The sequence below is a fragment of the Parus major genome, chromosome 4 (genome assembly GCF_001522545.3).
Source record: "Parus major isolate Abel chromosome 4, Parus_major1.1, whole genome shotgun sequence".
NCBI lineage: Eukaryota > Metazoa > Chordata > Aves > Passeriformes > Paridae > Parus > Parus major.
In genome coordinates this window covers 30,641,325-30,657,529 of record NC_031771.1, presented here as the reverse complement: position 1 = coordinate 30,657,529, position 16,205 = coordinate 30,641,325, and the positions used below count along the sequence as shown (strand labels likewise).

At 38.0% G+C, this 16,205-nt stretch overlaps 1 long non-coding RNA gene across 1 annotated transcript; it reads right to left on the bottom strand.

Moving 5' to 3' along the window:
* Window positions 1-15,003: 15,003 nt before the first annotated feature.
* LOC117244328 lies at window positions 15,004-15,687 on the bottom strand. The gene is made up of 2 exons (XR_004497199.1): window positions 15,561-15,687; window positions 15,004-15,045 (listed from the first exon to the last, which is right to left on the bottom strand). It is a non-coding gene; the product is annotated as an uncharacterized LOC117244328 (long non-coding RNA).
* Window positions 15,688-16,205: the final 518 nt, after the last annotated feature.

The window sequence follows — 16,205 nt, the reverse complement described above, 5'->3', positions numbered from 1 at the left end:
AATCAAGAAGGCCTGATGAATAATTTTCAATTATAAAGAGGCACTATATTCCGGAGGAAGTCAGGGCTTCTTTTCAAAGGAGCTAGTAATGGGCAATAGGATGGAGATCCGAATAGAAAGTGACTAGAAGACTAGTAGAAAGAAGAAAAAAAAAAAGAAAGCAAAATAGGAAATATGGGGCAGGGGGCTGGGGAGGAAATATGTATTCTGGTCCAAACAACATGTCCCTGCAAATTTACACAGTCTAGCTGATTCACTAGAATTAGATTAACACAACATTGCTCATTTCCAAGTGCAAAGTCTGCGTGCAGAAAATGCTTAATGACAATACTAAGAGGAAACTTGCTGAAGCAGTAAGACACAGATGGCCAGGATAAAGTACTGAAACACCACAGGAGTCAAGTTGTACTGGGGATGAGATGAGATTTCCCTGTGCACTGATCTGCTCTATAGAGGACAAAAAGTAACCATGCCTACTCTGGAGAAAAAAGAAAACGTTAGAACAGCTATGTGCAGCAGATTTAGGGATGGAGATGTGCCAGAATAAGTTTCAAAAATTGTTTCTCTTGCCAATAATGAGTAAGCAGATTGAACATTTTAACATACAGTTAGCATTCTGCATGTAGGTAAAAGAAGAATAAAAAAACCTATTAATCCATGCATCAAAGACCCTGGGGACAAGGAACACATCAATATGCTATCAGGTATTGCAGGATTTATACTGTCAAACCTTTGGGCATTCTTTGCAAATTAATAGCTTTTCCCTGTCAAGATGCAAAGATTTCTTTTGTTCTCACTTGATATGAGCAGGATTTAGAGATTGCTTTAAAATAATGAATATTGTGAAGGAAGGGTGGGGTTAAACATTAGGGAAATCAAAATCATCTTCTTGGCTTTACTACAAGAAAATTTGGATTACATTGAGGCAAGTCATTCAGTTTCAGTAGATTGGTTCTTTACATACTTAATACTGAGATTAAAATAATACTACTTTCTCCCTTCTGTTTTTTTGTGACTTGTGTATTTCACTCCCTTGAAGACTGCATTTTCTCCTATACTGACTTCTAGAATAAAAGATCCTACATCTAAACTGAAGACTTTAGGAATCATAATTCTAACAGAAGGCATGTTTGTAAACCTATCATTTGCTAGTAGATTAGTTGTACAGCAAAAGAAAAATAGCTCAGAGTTGAGCACAATTACAACACACAGGGACCTATATTTAAAATTTTTATATGAAATTTTTATATGAACACTGCTAATTCCGTACAGAACTATCTGCAGTATCATTGGATAATTCCCTGGATATTGATTTTACATGTTTATCCTCACAGCAGGATGGAATGAGGCACTGTAGGTAACATAAAGCAAAAAATATTTTTGGATTATAGAACTTCATACTAAAGATTTAAATAGTTCCCTGAAATCAAGATCAATTAACAACTTTGCCCTGCCATAAATCTTGGATACAAGGTACAATTACTACCACTTCAAAGCAACAGGTATCACCCTTTAATGCCATTTTAGGACACTGGATTCCGTTTTCCAACTATGGTCAGTGAAATAAGGTCTGAGGCAGGCAGAGAAGAAACAGCACATTTACTTCGAAATGGAGAGGTAGAGACAAGACAAAGTGTTTGAGCTGCACTTTCTCAATAGCAGACTGTTACCCTGCCATCAGCACATTTTCACAAGTGCTCCTGAGCAAGGGAAGACAGCACATTGTCCCAAATTACTTACACACTTTATCTCAGAAGCACCTTAATTAAGCCATTTCTAAATGAGTGGCAGGTCAATGTTTAAACTTTATATTTACTAGAGACAGAGAGTGAAAACTACTTTGGTTCCATACATGTAGACATCAATATCCAAGTGACATTTTAGAAATTTCAAATGAGACAAATTCTCTGAAGCTTTCTTGTCAATTTTGTCAAAAAGTTATTCAGAAATACTTTATAGTGTTACTCAAAATCCTGTGAAAGACACTGCCCCACTACATTCAAAAGACTTTTCCTCCGAATACTAAATTAAAACTTATGTTCACACACCTATTCTGGGTGCTGCAGATTAATGATTTTTCATCACAGGAACTTTCATAAATTCTACAGACCTACAGATTTAAATCAGACACAGTTAAAATGAAATGTGGAATTAAACTCATAATCCATACTTGATTGGATTTTGCAGAATTTTGCAAATGTCTTATTCATCATGAGCTTTCCAGTGCTAGACCACAGAATATGCTGGGGACAGTCAGCTTTGTAATCAAGCATCCAGACAATCCCAGACACTGACAATATGATCCATGCCTTTATGATCCATGATTTAGGTCTCAATCAAATCCCAGAAAAGTTCATAATCAGTCTCGTTATAGCATACACTCAGCTAGATGAAGTCTCCATTGGCATTAATGAGGTCAAGTTCTTAACAAATGTGACAGATAGCAAAGTAGCATTTGAGGAGATTTAAAGATAGATGTATCTATCTAAATTATAGACCTATGTAGTTCATCTTGAATTGGATAAAGATAAAAGATCTGAGAAATTAATAGAATAAGTAAACACCAAATAAGGTTTTCATTTATGTAAAAATAATCATCTCTGTTAACAGGTTTGTCTTTTGAGATATTACTCTGTTCCAGTGCCCACTTTCTCACAAAATCAGTGCTCTGCTTGGCTGCCAGCAGATCCTCCCATTCTCAGGGCTCTTCATCTTATTTGCAAATACATCTTCACCAAGCTTCAGGTAGGCACTGCTTATGTCCTTTGCTTTTCATTGCTCTTTGGTTACCTAAATACATGATCTCCCCATATGAAAACAGCCTATAAAATCTATGGCTAATATTAGGCATTTTAACAACATAAAGAATTTATGTGGATGGGAATGTAAAAGTTAAGGACACAACAAGATAAAAGTATATGTAATTAAAATGTTTTAAAGGTGATGATAACTGGAGAATTTTGAGTTTCAATACCCAAGCCAAAAGGTACCAGTTTTTCAGATGCAGAGCAATGATTGCATAGTAACTATTATAATTAGATAAGCATATATAATCATTGATCCTGACACATATTAATGAAAAATATATACACACTTGTAATGATTACTATTGCAGTTTTCTTGCTCCTCAATCTGGCTCAAGTCATTTTACTACACTGCAAGTTCTAAGACAGAAAAAATTAAATCATAATTGACACCAAATAATCTCTGCTGAAATGCTACTGAAAAAGCCAAGGTAGCCAAAACTGTAACCTTCAAATTCTTGTTATGGAGTTTATGCATGAAGCTTTCAGTTGTGGTGGAGCTCAGCAGAACCTGCAGCTTACCACAGCTGCTGCAGCCACCAAGTCCCTCCCAGAGCTGCTAACAGAGCTAACAGGTATTCTGCATGACCTGCAAACCAAGAACAGCCAGACAAGAAAGCCCAGTGACCTGGACCTCTGATAAAGAAGAGGAGGCCAGGGCTGCTGATCCCATCCCAGATAGCAGTGTTTGGCTGTGACAGCAACTGAGCTGCACAGGAAAGTTCTTCTCATGTATTTTCTGAAACAGGATTTATCAAGTAGGCCCGGCATCCACCGACTGCTCTGATGGAGAGCAAAGCCAGGTGCCAGAGACAAAAACTTATGTTGCCTGAAATAACCGTTAGAAAATTCAGCTGCATTGGTCCCTCTCAATGATTCCCTCAGTAATGGTGCTGGATTCTCTCTTGCATGCAAACATCCTGTATCTGACTTGGAACAAAAAGTTACTATGGCACAGGCTATTTTTATTGTAAGGCCCGTATTCCAAGTCCAAACTATTAGGTACAGCCCATGAAAATAACTCTGGGAACTCTGCTTAGAATTAAAAATCCATTCAGTAAAAAATTCATGTTTCCTATGTCCAAGAACTTCCCAAATATAATTATAAACAGTTCATAGTGCTGTGACTGTAGACAATTGAATTTTAGAAGTAAACTAATCCAAGACCTTTTCTCATAATGGATCACTGAATCCAGAATCATACAATCCAATAAGGAAAATTATATATACCGCTGAATGAGACTATACCACATAATAATAAAGACCACACCACTTTCTCCACTATTCATAAAGCCTTCCTTTAAGTAGCCCCATATCTCAAGATAACATCTACAACTTGTTTCATAACCTCTTAATCAAAACACTTTTTATTTCCTTTTTTCCTGTGATCCATATTTTTATATAAAAAAAATTAGAGTGATAATTTAAGTAGAGATCAGGTTGGCATTTTTGGAACTTGTTTTTGAGATTTCCTCCCTTCTGCCTAATGTACATAGCTTATTTACAGCCAGGTACTCTCAGACAGAGATCAGAGGCTAAAAATATCTTGAAGACCTATTCACCAATATGTGGCAAATTGCTTAGTGCTTAACACACTCTCTGAATAGACTGAGAGAACTGTGGTTTGAGCATGGAAATTGAAGTTATACTGAAATGGTAGAATTCAAAATAGATGTCTCATAGTGCACCCCACCAATCCTGTTTAAATGTCCTTCAGTCAACTTTAAAGGACCATTTTTATAGGAAAGAGAATTAACCAAATTTAAGGACACATAAATAGGCTGAACAGAAAAAAATCAGAGTATACATCTGTCTGATGAGCTATTCTTCCCTAAGGAGGGAAAAGTGACTACTGTCTCACATTCATCACTGCTAGAAGCATCTACACAGAATAACTGAGAGTTTTTCTAAATCATCACAGTCAACCAACAAATAACACACATATTGTTCTGAGCCACAGTAATTCACAGGAGTTAACATTTGGACATTCATTTTGGGAGATGCAGAGGACAGAACAGGAATTCTTTAAAGCAGTTTTACCTTTGTTTATAGTTGCATTCAGCTGGTCAATAAGATAGAATAAGAATATTATTAATAAATCACTGCTTCCTGTTGGCTGGCTCCTGACAAGCTTGTATAGTTCAATGTTGCCATTGTCCAAGTTCCCATATTTTCATTATTATTTTGCCCCTCTACAATCTTTTTTTTATTTTTTTTTCTGGATACCCTGGGAAATGTCTGGATTCTGCATGATTAAAGTTAATGGGAGCTTTGCCATCAGCTTCACTAAATATGGGATAATACTCTGTGCCAAATTCCATAAACCTTCTAGTAAGCCACAACACCTGTTTTCCTTCTCCTCCCATGCCCCGTTTCTCTTCATTGCACATTTTTTCTCTGCTCTGACACTTATTAATCCATGCACTCTATCCAATCAATCACATTCATCTTTCTTCACCAGTTATGTTGTTGTAGCTCTGTGGCTGAAATTACCAGGGCAGTGTGAACTCACTTATAAAAGTGCTACTTTTCATATTGCCAAAATAATGTCAGTGTATCACAGAACACCAGTTTAAAATGGTATGCAATACCTTTTCATGCATCTTGATCTGATTTTAATTTAACTTTCAGTCCCACTTGGAAAATCACCACCCTATACATTTATTTCTAAAATGTTCTTATACCCAAGTGTTAAATCTTTGCAATTGTTCAGTGTGTGGAATTCCAGTCTCCCCTTCCTAGCAAATGTAACGAACATTCTTTATTATTTCTGCCAAAATGTTTCAACATTTAAACTTTAGCAGTTCTTCATTCATTGTGTTAAAACCGTTCCTGGAATTTTTGGTTTAACTCCTCTTGAGCTTAATTAAACACATGTCTTCTAAAAACACCAATTGAGACAAGCAGAACAAGTGGACCTCTCTTAGGAAAGCACAGAGCGTCAGCTTTAGAATAATAGTGACTAAGCAGAATGGAAGCAAAGACCATCATTTGGGAATGATCACTCGGGTCAACAGTCTCAAATACAGATTAATCCTGGGGGGAAGGGCCAAAAAAAAAGAAAAGAGCACTTTGGGAACAGTTGGTTTCTTATTGAAGCAAGACCTACTTCCCTGTCTCTTTAGCATATTCTCTCATTTGTTAAGGCCTTTCATTAGCTATGTGAATGTAATCCACTACTTCATCCCCAAAATGTGCGACAGGCCAAGCAGCAGGTGAAGGACATCCTTTATTCAGTTCTGTCTGACTTTGACTTTATTAGAGTGATACATCATTCAGGATTCAAATTAATGTCTATCCCAAGAGACGTATTGTATGGTTCGATATTTACTCTAAGTGTTCTTTGAATTTGCTGTCTACAGAAACAAAGGGCAATGTCATTATCAGAAAATTTATTTTCTCCTACTGGAGACTGCTCTGTGAAAGACAGGCTTCTACTCCTGGTAGCTTATAAGATGCAGGTTTTTTTTGCCCTCCCATCTTTTTCTTGGGAAAAAATGAGCAGCTACAGTACTAAGAGCAAAATAGTGAATGTTCATTCAAAATCTAGCTAAACACGCACGCAGTTCAGAGTGCAACTGCTAAATGCCTATAGCTCACTCCCTGCTTTCAGAAGTTAGAACACTGCCTAAGGGAGGCAATGACATAGAGTATTTCATAAGAGTACAGTTGGAGCTGATTTTTACATCTTTATCATTAATTCCCAAATACAGAGTCGATCAGCTTAATCCAATCCCACATCAGCACCAGGTTGCTGGGGTGTCTGGTAAAGTAACCTGAACCGATGTGCCAAAGAAATTGTACTTCAGCCTTGTGGTTTTCAGTGTACCATACTTAATTTTTAATCATTATTGCTCCTTTTTTTTGAAGATAAGAATCAAGATTAAAAGAATCAAACTAGCTTTAAAACATTTGAACCAAAGCCCAAGGTTTAAACAGCAGTTTTCATACAAACAGAAAGCCAGGTAGGGAGATTCTTTTCAATTTCCAGGTAGATGTAAAAACAAAGTAGCTGATTGAGGGAGGTAACACCTCCCTCAAATGTAGAAGGGAAAATTTTCTCCTGAGCAGCACAAGCACACCAGAGAAAGAAAAGTGATTCTACTGCTTCCACAGCCATCCCCATCACAGGCTCCAGAGCTGCTATTCATTCCCCAGCATCCAGACTGGGGCAAAATTCACTGCAGATGCCCTGATGTGACTGCATGTATTATTCTGGAGGGTTTTGTTTATTTATTTATCTTGCTTCTATCAGCAATTCTTCTTTTCAGTCCTCTCTTATGCCTTGATACTTTTCAGTAACCAATATGCTTAAAATTGAATAATAGTTTAGGCTCTTGGGAAATTTAGAAGTATGTTAGTAATATTCAAGTTCTTTTATGGGTACAGAGAGTAGGAGACATGCTTTTACTGTATTGTCTCATCCAAATAACCCTTTTATAGAAAAATAATACATTTTTAGGTATTTTTCCCCCTATTTAAAAGCTGAGGGGGAAAGTCAGTACTCCAAATGTTAAACAACTTTCTTAGCTTCCCCCCACCTTTTTTTTTTTTTTTTTAACAAATAATACATTTTTAGGTATTTTTCCCCCTATTTAAAAGCTGAGGGGGAAAGTCAGTACTCCAAATGTTAAACAACTTTCTTAGCTTCCCCCCACCTTTTTTTTTTTTTTTTTTAACAATTAAAAAAATATTCAGATTGAGATGTTTTTAAACCATGGAATGATCTGCTTCAGGGTAGGTTTTCATCTGGGTCACCATGCTGCAAAATAGGGCTTGGAATATTTCTCATCTAAGTTTCTTTCTATTTTGAAAGTTTACTCTGTACAGCAATCAACATCAGTCTAATTGATATTCTGCCAACCCCTTAATCCACATTTGTGCGCACACACTATAAACCTGTGGGTTTATGGCACTGCAATTTACTTCAGTGTCAACTGAATTGTATAAAACCCACTTGCACATCAATGGGATCACCCATTGCGAATTGGTTTTGTGTAGACAGGGAGTAAATCACCTGATAATCTGATGAGGATGGACTGTGTAAATAGTCCCACAAAGAACAAATGTGCATAGATAGGGCAATAAATTGGAATGATCGATGGGACAAGCACCATGGTAAGATCAAAGACAGGAGGCTGCAGCAAGCTTTTTAATCACCAGACCTTGCACTCCCATTAACCACTTCCTGCAAACGCTCTCTCAGCGCTCTGAATTGGAGATTTTCCACTTTTTCTTTTGCCTTGCACCGTTCAAGTTCAGTAGGATACAGCCTCGAGCAGCATCAGAAACCAGTTGAAGTGCAAACAAGGCCTGTCTGAAGATGTGTTTGCTTGAGGCTCTGCCCTTTGCCACCTGAGGGCTGTGCCACCCTGCCTTCCTCCTGAGTTTATCTGCTGCACACAGTCCTTCACAGCAGTTATCAGCTAAAACAGTGACTGCATTCTTTGGGGATCAGAGTACCAGGGGCTGACAATTCCCCATCCCCAAACCCGCGATGCTGTAACCATGCTTTGCTTCACAAACCAGCATGGCAGTTTAGCCAGAAGAGCTCAGCATGCAGAATGAGCACAGGCTGACCCTTCCTCCCTTCACCATTTTGTCAGAGCTGTGCTTACACTGCTGTCACTAATCTTGAATTTGTTGTTGGTCCAAGTTTCCAAGTACTTTCTCTGCCTTGAAAAGCTGCTCTACATTTTCCCTCCTCAGCTAGTACCTCCTCCACCCCTAAACTCATTACCTCTGCTGTTCCCTTCTCAAATATCTCCTAACCTTTATCCACATCATATAATAATCCATTGCCAACTTAAACTCACAGTTCTTTTTTCCTTCTCCTTTAGTTTGCAACATCACTGCCTCATCACCCCCCAGAAACTTATTCCTAAGCCTGACCCCCTTCCCAGGTGCCCTCCATTATTTCATCTGACCCAGATTTTTGTTTCATTTCTCGACAGTGGTTGGCTGCAATAGCAACTGCTTCTTTTTCATCTACTTATGGCATTGAATCTGTACAAGATACCAGAAGACAGTTCTGAAATGCAATGAGAAATGTTTGAGTACTCACTACTCTTTCTTCACCAGATTGAAAGTAGTTTAATTACCTACAGTTTTACAAATACTCAAATTATCAAATTAGCTCTTCTTCTCAAATTTTTCATAATCCTACAGATGTTTTAGCTACCAGCAGACACAAAATGTAGCTTCTTAGAGAGAAAAGAAGATGCAAGCAAGAAAAAAATCGCTATTTTCACCTAACTCATCCCTATTGCATCACAACTTGAGCAATATTTAATATGTTATTGTTAATTTTTACCATCTCTAATCCTTTTTCTTTGCATTTTGATTTCCTTCCACTGCCAGATTTTGCAAGCATGCTGACTGTGCCTCTTCAGAACAATGCCAGTTTAGCTTTCTGTGCAGCATAAACACAACCATTGCTTAGGATGAATGAGAGGGAATTCAGCATGCAATATAAGCATGATGTACTTTCAATTACCTTTTGTTTCTATATATCAGTGTAGCACATATTCAAAAACATTAAAGATTTTTTATACTTTAGAAAACAGCCATATATTTGTATACTGAAGAAAAATAAACTTATTTTCTGTGTTGTTGGGCAGGAAGGCTTGTTTTGTTTGTTTGTTTTGTTTCATCCTTTTCTCTCCAGTGTTTAAGGCATAAAGATGAAAGATTGCCAATGATATTTTTAAGATAATCCTGAATGACTCTTTCATTTTGAGAGCATAACCATTACCACCAAGGGCTCATCAAGGTGGGTTTTTTAAAGAATTGTTTTGGAAAAAGCTTCAAAAACTGCCACACTTCTTCACAACCCAAGTGGTGGCCTCAGGCACATTTAATGGAAGGCTGCCTTCCAGATACCACAGCTTTTGATGAGCTCATTCACAAAGCAGGTTCCCTGGATAAGCCAAGACGTCAAGGCAAACGCAAATGCTTAAAGAAACAATTGCTCAACAAAGGGTTGCAAGATTTTTCCCAAAACACACAGGTCAAATAATTGGAAATGTGAACATGAAAAATTATTACAGCTCAGATTTTTTTTTTGGACATGTCTTGCTTTCGAGGTAATAGTCATATGGTTTTTCTCTCCAGGAATTTCAGTCAGCTGCTGCTTTATCCACTTAGCTTAAGAGCTCCACAGACCACCATAAATACTGTGGGCATTTCTTGCTAAAATGGTCAAGACTAATTTTTTACCTTACTCCACAGTTAATGCATTTTAATCTAAAAACAGGAAGTCAGATGGGAAAGCTGTCCAATCTGAACATTGTAACTCGACAAAAGATGCAGAAGATTTGCAGTGGGAACTATCCCTACAGTTCTTTTAATTTTAGGAAACAGAAATTATAATTTCATAATTACATAAAAACCTTTATTGGGAAGGCTTCGACCTTAAAGGAAGGAAAATACATCAGCAATCAACCCTAACACTTGGTGGGCCAGTGTAAATCCAACCTAAACAGAAAACAAATACATGCTACTGCAATCATCACCACAAGTCTGACTATCTAACAATAAAGAGAGAGACAAGTCACATAAGGTTTGTTATGTTTCACATAAAGAACTCTAAATAGCAACAAAATGAAAACGAAATTTCAGCTGGAAATTCTAAAGCACTAAATGGGCTGAGATTCTGTAAGTGCCACAGAGACAGGCTGACATTCCACGGCAAAACACTTATTTTAGCATTTCATTCATCCATGACTTATTAGATGCTTCTTACTTTTGATTTATCTTGGGAATTTTTGATCAAAGAGGGACACATAAAAGTTTTCATTTTTATCTCAATAAGTCAGTAATTCTGGAATCAAATCAGTTTACCAGTGAAGCAATTTTTTTCCCCCCTCTTCCTTAGGAAAACCACTTTGCAGAATTTGCTAGTAAGAACTGTGAAAATTAGTTATATATAAGACTTATATCTGGAGGCTAAACCAATTACACTGACCTTTCCCTCCTTACCTAATACACATTCTTTATATGTTAAAATATAATAACATATGGAATAGTTTCTGCTCTTTTCCAACACCTGGAACTGTGCAGTAGCTTATAAAGCAAGGAAATTTATCTGATTTAGAATATTGTGATGATTTAAGATTTTAGCTCCAAAATTATAGTGAAACAATCACTTTGCATAGGTTGCCTTGCTTTTCTACACTCAAGAAAAGACTGCTGTTCAGTTGTGTGAAAAACTTAATTGTGTAAAATTAATCCTTTTACTATAGTAATCTTCTGCTCTATATGCAGGTATGAAGACACTTTTACCCAAGGCTGTTAACATTATATCCTGAAGGAATCTCTCACTCAGAAACCAAAAGAACAAACAACTTTGTGCCAAAGAGTCAAATCAAAACATAAATAACAGATGCTAAAATACATTATTTAACCAGCCATGGTCAAAGCAGAGATTTTTTTAATATATACATAATAGGCTTTAAAAATGAGTATTCTTAATTTGCTGACAATATGACAGTAATAAAATGTCTCCAATGAAAGATTTCCAATGGTATGCGCAGCATTAGGAAGGGAGGAATTTATTCTGTGGTCCCTTCAGCAATCAAAACCACCAAGAGGATTTCACGGAGCATTTTTGACCAGCTTTTATCTAAGGCCATACTACCAAGCTAGGGAAGGCATTTTCCACAAATTAATGAATTAATTCAGTTTTCACTTTCACTTTCTGTTTCACCTTAAAAGAAAGCCCTGAGGCAAGAAATACTGCAGCACAACACAAACTCATGCTGGTTTGTAGTGGAGGTCCCTGCTCAAGGCTTGATCCAGTGTCAACCATGACCTCAAGAGCAGGTCCTTGCTGGAAAAGCAGCTAAGGAAGCAGGCATAGCACAGGAGCTTTCATCACATTAGGTGACAAGAAGGAAGATGCCCCATCCCTGGAAGCGTGCAAGGCCACTGGATGTGGCTCTGAGCAACCTGGTCCAGTGAAAGGTGTCCCTGACCACAGGGTTGGAGTTTGATGATCTTTAAGGCCCTTTCCAAGCCAAGCCATTGTATGATGGTATGACAGGTACAGTCAGGATAAATACGAGACAATGATTAGTCATGCATGAAATGCAGCATTGTACATTTCTGTATTTTAATATGTTTGCTTACGTTCATTGGCCCTGTTGAGAAAACAAACTATCAATTGAATGCATGGCAGGGTCAAAGCACAGGTATAAAGAAACAGTAACACCAAACATAGCCATCACAGGATTAAAAAAAAGAAAATCCAAATATTTCTGTTAATTCCCTTTAAGTTGATAAATTCATGTTCTCTGTATGTTCTATACAGCAAGACAGGAGGAAGGAAAAGGTAACTAAAAAAGGCAGATGGGTGGATAGAACAGAAATAATAAGCAGAGAGAGAGAGGGACTGTTCTTGGGGGGGATACTAGAAGACTTAATTGGGGAGACAGAACATGAAAACCTGAAAAACAAAGTTGAGCAGCTATTTGAAATCTAGACTGATATTTGACATGGGTCATGATTACTTATGGTTGTCTTCTGTTACTGCAGCTCTTCATGCACAGACACCACAAATACTGAAGAAAACCACCTGGAGTGTCCCACTAAGCTTTCATTGGCTGAAAGCAACATCAAGAATTTCCCTAAGAAGCATTTAATCATGATTGCACAACAAAGCTAGCTGCAAAGGGGATGAATTGAATCTAAATTTAGATGAAAAGGTGAACATGTAAAAATTGCAATATTAACTTTTTCTGTTATCATTCAAAAGCTGCAACACAATTTCCCTGTTTGATTCTTAATGACAGCAGTGCTAAAAAAGAATCAGTTAAAATCAGTAGAGCAGATCTCCCTTAAATTTTATTTAAATACTATATGAAACAAATAAATAGTAAAAAAAAAAATTTAAACCCCAAAAAAACCCCAAAACCCACCAAACAAACAAAAAACTCCACAAAACAGTTGAGAAAAAGCTTCTCACTATACTACAAAGCCTAACTGAATATTCAGCACTGGTTCTAAATGAATGAGGCAATCACTTAAATATATGAAAAGCTAGAATACAGTACAGTATATGTTAAATCAAATACTATCACAGGTTTATCCACACCTGGGCTAAATCCAGAAAGGCACAGCAAAGTCTGAGAAGGAGGTGAACCTGAGATATACAGGCAACAGAGCTTCCTTATGTGGCAGAAACATTATCAAGCTATTACACAGGCTTTTGCTCATCGGACAAAATAAGAGGAAATGAAAAGGGAACATCTGCAATGTCTAAAGTATTCTAAAGGGAATATACGGGAAGGATGTTTCAAAGCTATTTGAGCTAGGGTCAAACCGGGATAAGAGATGCACGACCTAACAAAGGTCAAACTACATACTAACACAGTTTACATTCTAAAATAATTATGCTCTGTGACAAATAAATACACTTTTCCGAAAATTATTAAACAAATGAGAACAAGGAAGACACTAATTCAGTGGTCCTTTACTGATCTAAACTGGTCCTGTGTTTTGCCCCTTGTTAGAACATTTGCTCACTGTAAAAAAGTTAAGGTAAAGCTATTACTTTGAAAGAGCTCGTAATACCTACCTGAAAGCACTTTTTATTGAATTTGGGGGTAACTTCTTTATGCAGGTATTACATTGCCATCTAGTGTATACAGTATATATTGTAAATCTGTTTCCCGGGGTTTACATCACCGAAAGAGCCCGAATTTTCCCCTTTGTTGGCTTTCCTCGATGCATTTTATCTTGAAGCAGAGCAGTTTTCCTCCAGGCTACTCAATCCTAAGAAACCTATGGCTGGTGTTAATGAGAGATTCAGCACCATTTAAAAAAACACTATTCCAGAAGCAGCCACCAGCTGAATCTCAGTGTCTTTGGCAGGTACATCCATTGAAAGCTTTAGGAATTTCAACTGTTCTCATGCAGCAAGAGGTAATTTGGATTCAATGGTCCTCCCCAGGAGGTGATGCGGACTCTGATCCCTGACAGCAACACAACTACCCTGCTCTGGAGCAATACTGGGTGGGGGAGAGGATAACTCTTTCTGATGCCACTTTCAGTAACTAATTACACACTGTTATCGAGACAAGGGCAGTGGCTACACTGCGCTGACAAGTCCTGGGATGGCAGCGGGGCAGAGTCCACTTTGTGCAGGCAAAGGACTGCTCCACACCACAGCTGCAGGGTGTTCCTACCATGCACCCCAAGCCACCACTGCTCCAGGCACTGTCCCAGTCCTGTTCTAAGAGAGGAAGTTCGGGAGGCTGGTGTTTCCCACAGCTCACCACTCTGTGAGCTTTTAGCAGCTACATATCCCACCTTTGGGCACCATCCTTCCCTGCATTACTTGGGAATGGTCGCTGAATTCCCCTGCTGTGAACACTGCTGGAGGCACGTTTTGTGTCGCATGGAGAAAACACCATGTTGTGTAGAAGCTGCATCACTAAATAATCCAGATTTTTGGTCACTGGAAAAGAATACCACGTATTTTTTTGCCTGCAAAGAGATAAACTATCAAAGTATACTACAGAATTTTATTAAGAGCTGCAGAGATCAGGCTTCCGAATTCTAAAACACAGGAAAATATCAGATTTAATTGCTATGGATTTTTCCATTTCTTCTTGACTAATAATTTCAACCAGCTTCTTGTATGTGTATAGCAAATGTGTTACAATAATTTTTAGACAATTCAAGAAAACCAGTTTAAAAAATTGATTTATGGTTACTAAGTTCCACTTAAGGCCAAATGAGCGAGGCATTCTGTTTATGATATAGGAGAGGTTAAGAACAGGAGATGTTTAGGTGCTAGTAGAAATGAAGCTTGGCCATCTTGAAGTCTTGCAACAACAGAGTGCTGAGCAATGCCCTGCCACTTTTAACACTCCAGTCTAAGCATCTGAGCTTTTATACTCAGTCCTAGACCTCTGAAGCACATTTCCCCAGTATATTCAGTAAGATTTATCATTTCTGGAAGAGTTCTTTCGAGATACAGACTGACCAGGTCCAGAATGCGAAGGTTAACATAAGTCAGAGAAAGCTACAAAGGAACACATTGCTCTGGCACAGTACATGAGAGGCCCTGGCCACCAGGTTCTCCAGGAGGCCACTCTGTCACTGGGCACTCTCTCCTTCCACCCATTCCTTCCTTGGCCACCGTGTGCTGCAGTGAATGCTGAGTGCGAAAGAAAGAAGAAATGGTTTCACACTCGCCCCATCTGCCAGTGCACCTGAGAGAGAAACAGGCTCTTCACTGGAAAGAAAGAACAGGAAAAAATCCTTACTATTACCAGAAAAGGAAGTGGCCTCTGCTTTCAAAATCCAGCTTCCACATTATGGAACTGAGGAAGTTCCTTTAAGCCCCAATACCAGTTACAAATACCAAGTTATACAAGAACTGGCTACAGCTGGGTTTTTTTCAGTGTCTTGCCATTTTAACAATATAGCAATGGCCTAATTTTAGCAATAAAGATATTTCAATGCTTAATATTTTATGCATAAATAAACAAGATTTTACCTTCTTTTTTGCTACCTGTTGGGGCTTAAATTGCTGGTTCCCCTTGTTAACACGTTTGCTAACTTTACTGGTCTAATCGTGATACTTTGCACTAGGTGTAATCACAAAAAATGCATTTAATACACTGCAGCTTTTTTTTTTTTGGCCACTGTGTTACCCATTTATATTTGTTGTTACTATAATTAATATTCAAAACATATCCTTTAGCAAATTCAGTTTTCGTTTGTTACTGACCCACATATATTACTTACACTGTGCTTCAGGATGTGAACACACATGGAGCCCATAAGCAGCTGGCCAAAGGGGTGGAGGTTGGGGAGCACCCTAATTAATCTCAGTCTAAAAGAGTCAAGTTAGCAAAACCCCACTGTCTAAGCTAACCAATGCCCTTTAAAATGTAGCACTACAAGGGCTCTGTCAGCAGGTTGGTCCCTTCCAGCAGGGAGGGAGGTGAAGGACAATTAAGGCTGATAGTGCCTCTTGTTAGTGCAGCTGTTGGGCATTAGGCCATGAGAAAAAGTAGCAAGTGCAAACAGACTTCCAGGGTGATAATAATTTATTTTTTTTCCTAAATATGTTGACCACTAATTCAGCAAGATACTGATACTGTACAATCACCAACAGTGTAAATATTTCCATTCTCTTCAGTAGGACAGCAACTCAGCTAAGTCTTTCATATTAAAGTCTGTAATAATCTATAGATACAGAAGTAGTGAAAGATTTTAGTACACCTCTTCCATCCCCTTCTGTGGCCTGATTTCCTCATTCCATCGCTATCCTTAAAATTATTTCAGCCCTAAATTCACAACTTGTCAAAAGCAGGCACAGCACCATCCAAGTGAGTTCAGACATACCCTTAGCCTTTTGGCTTGTAGTTAGTAAAAGCTGCCACGTCT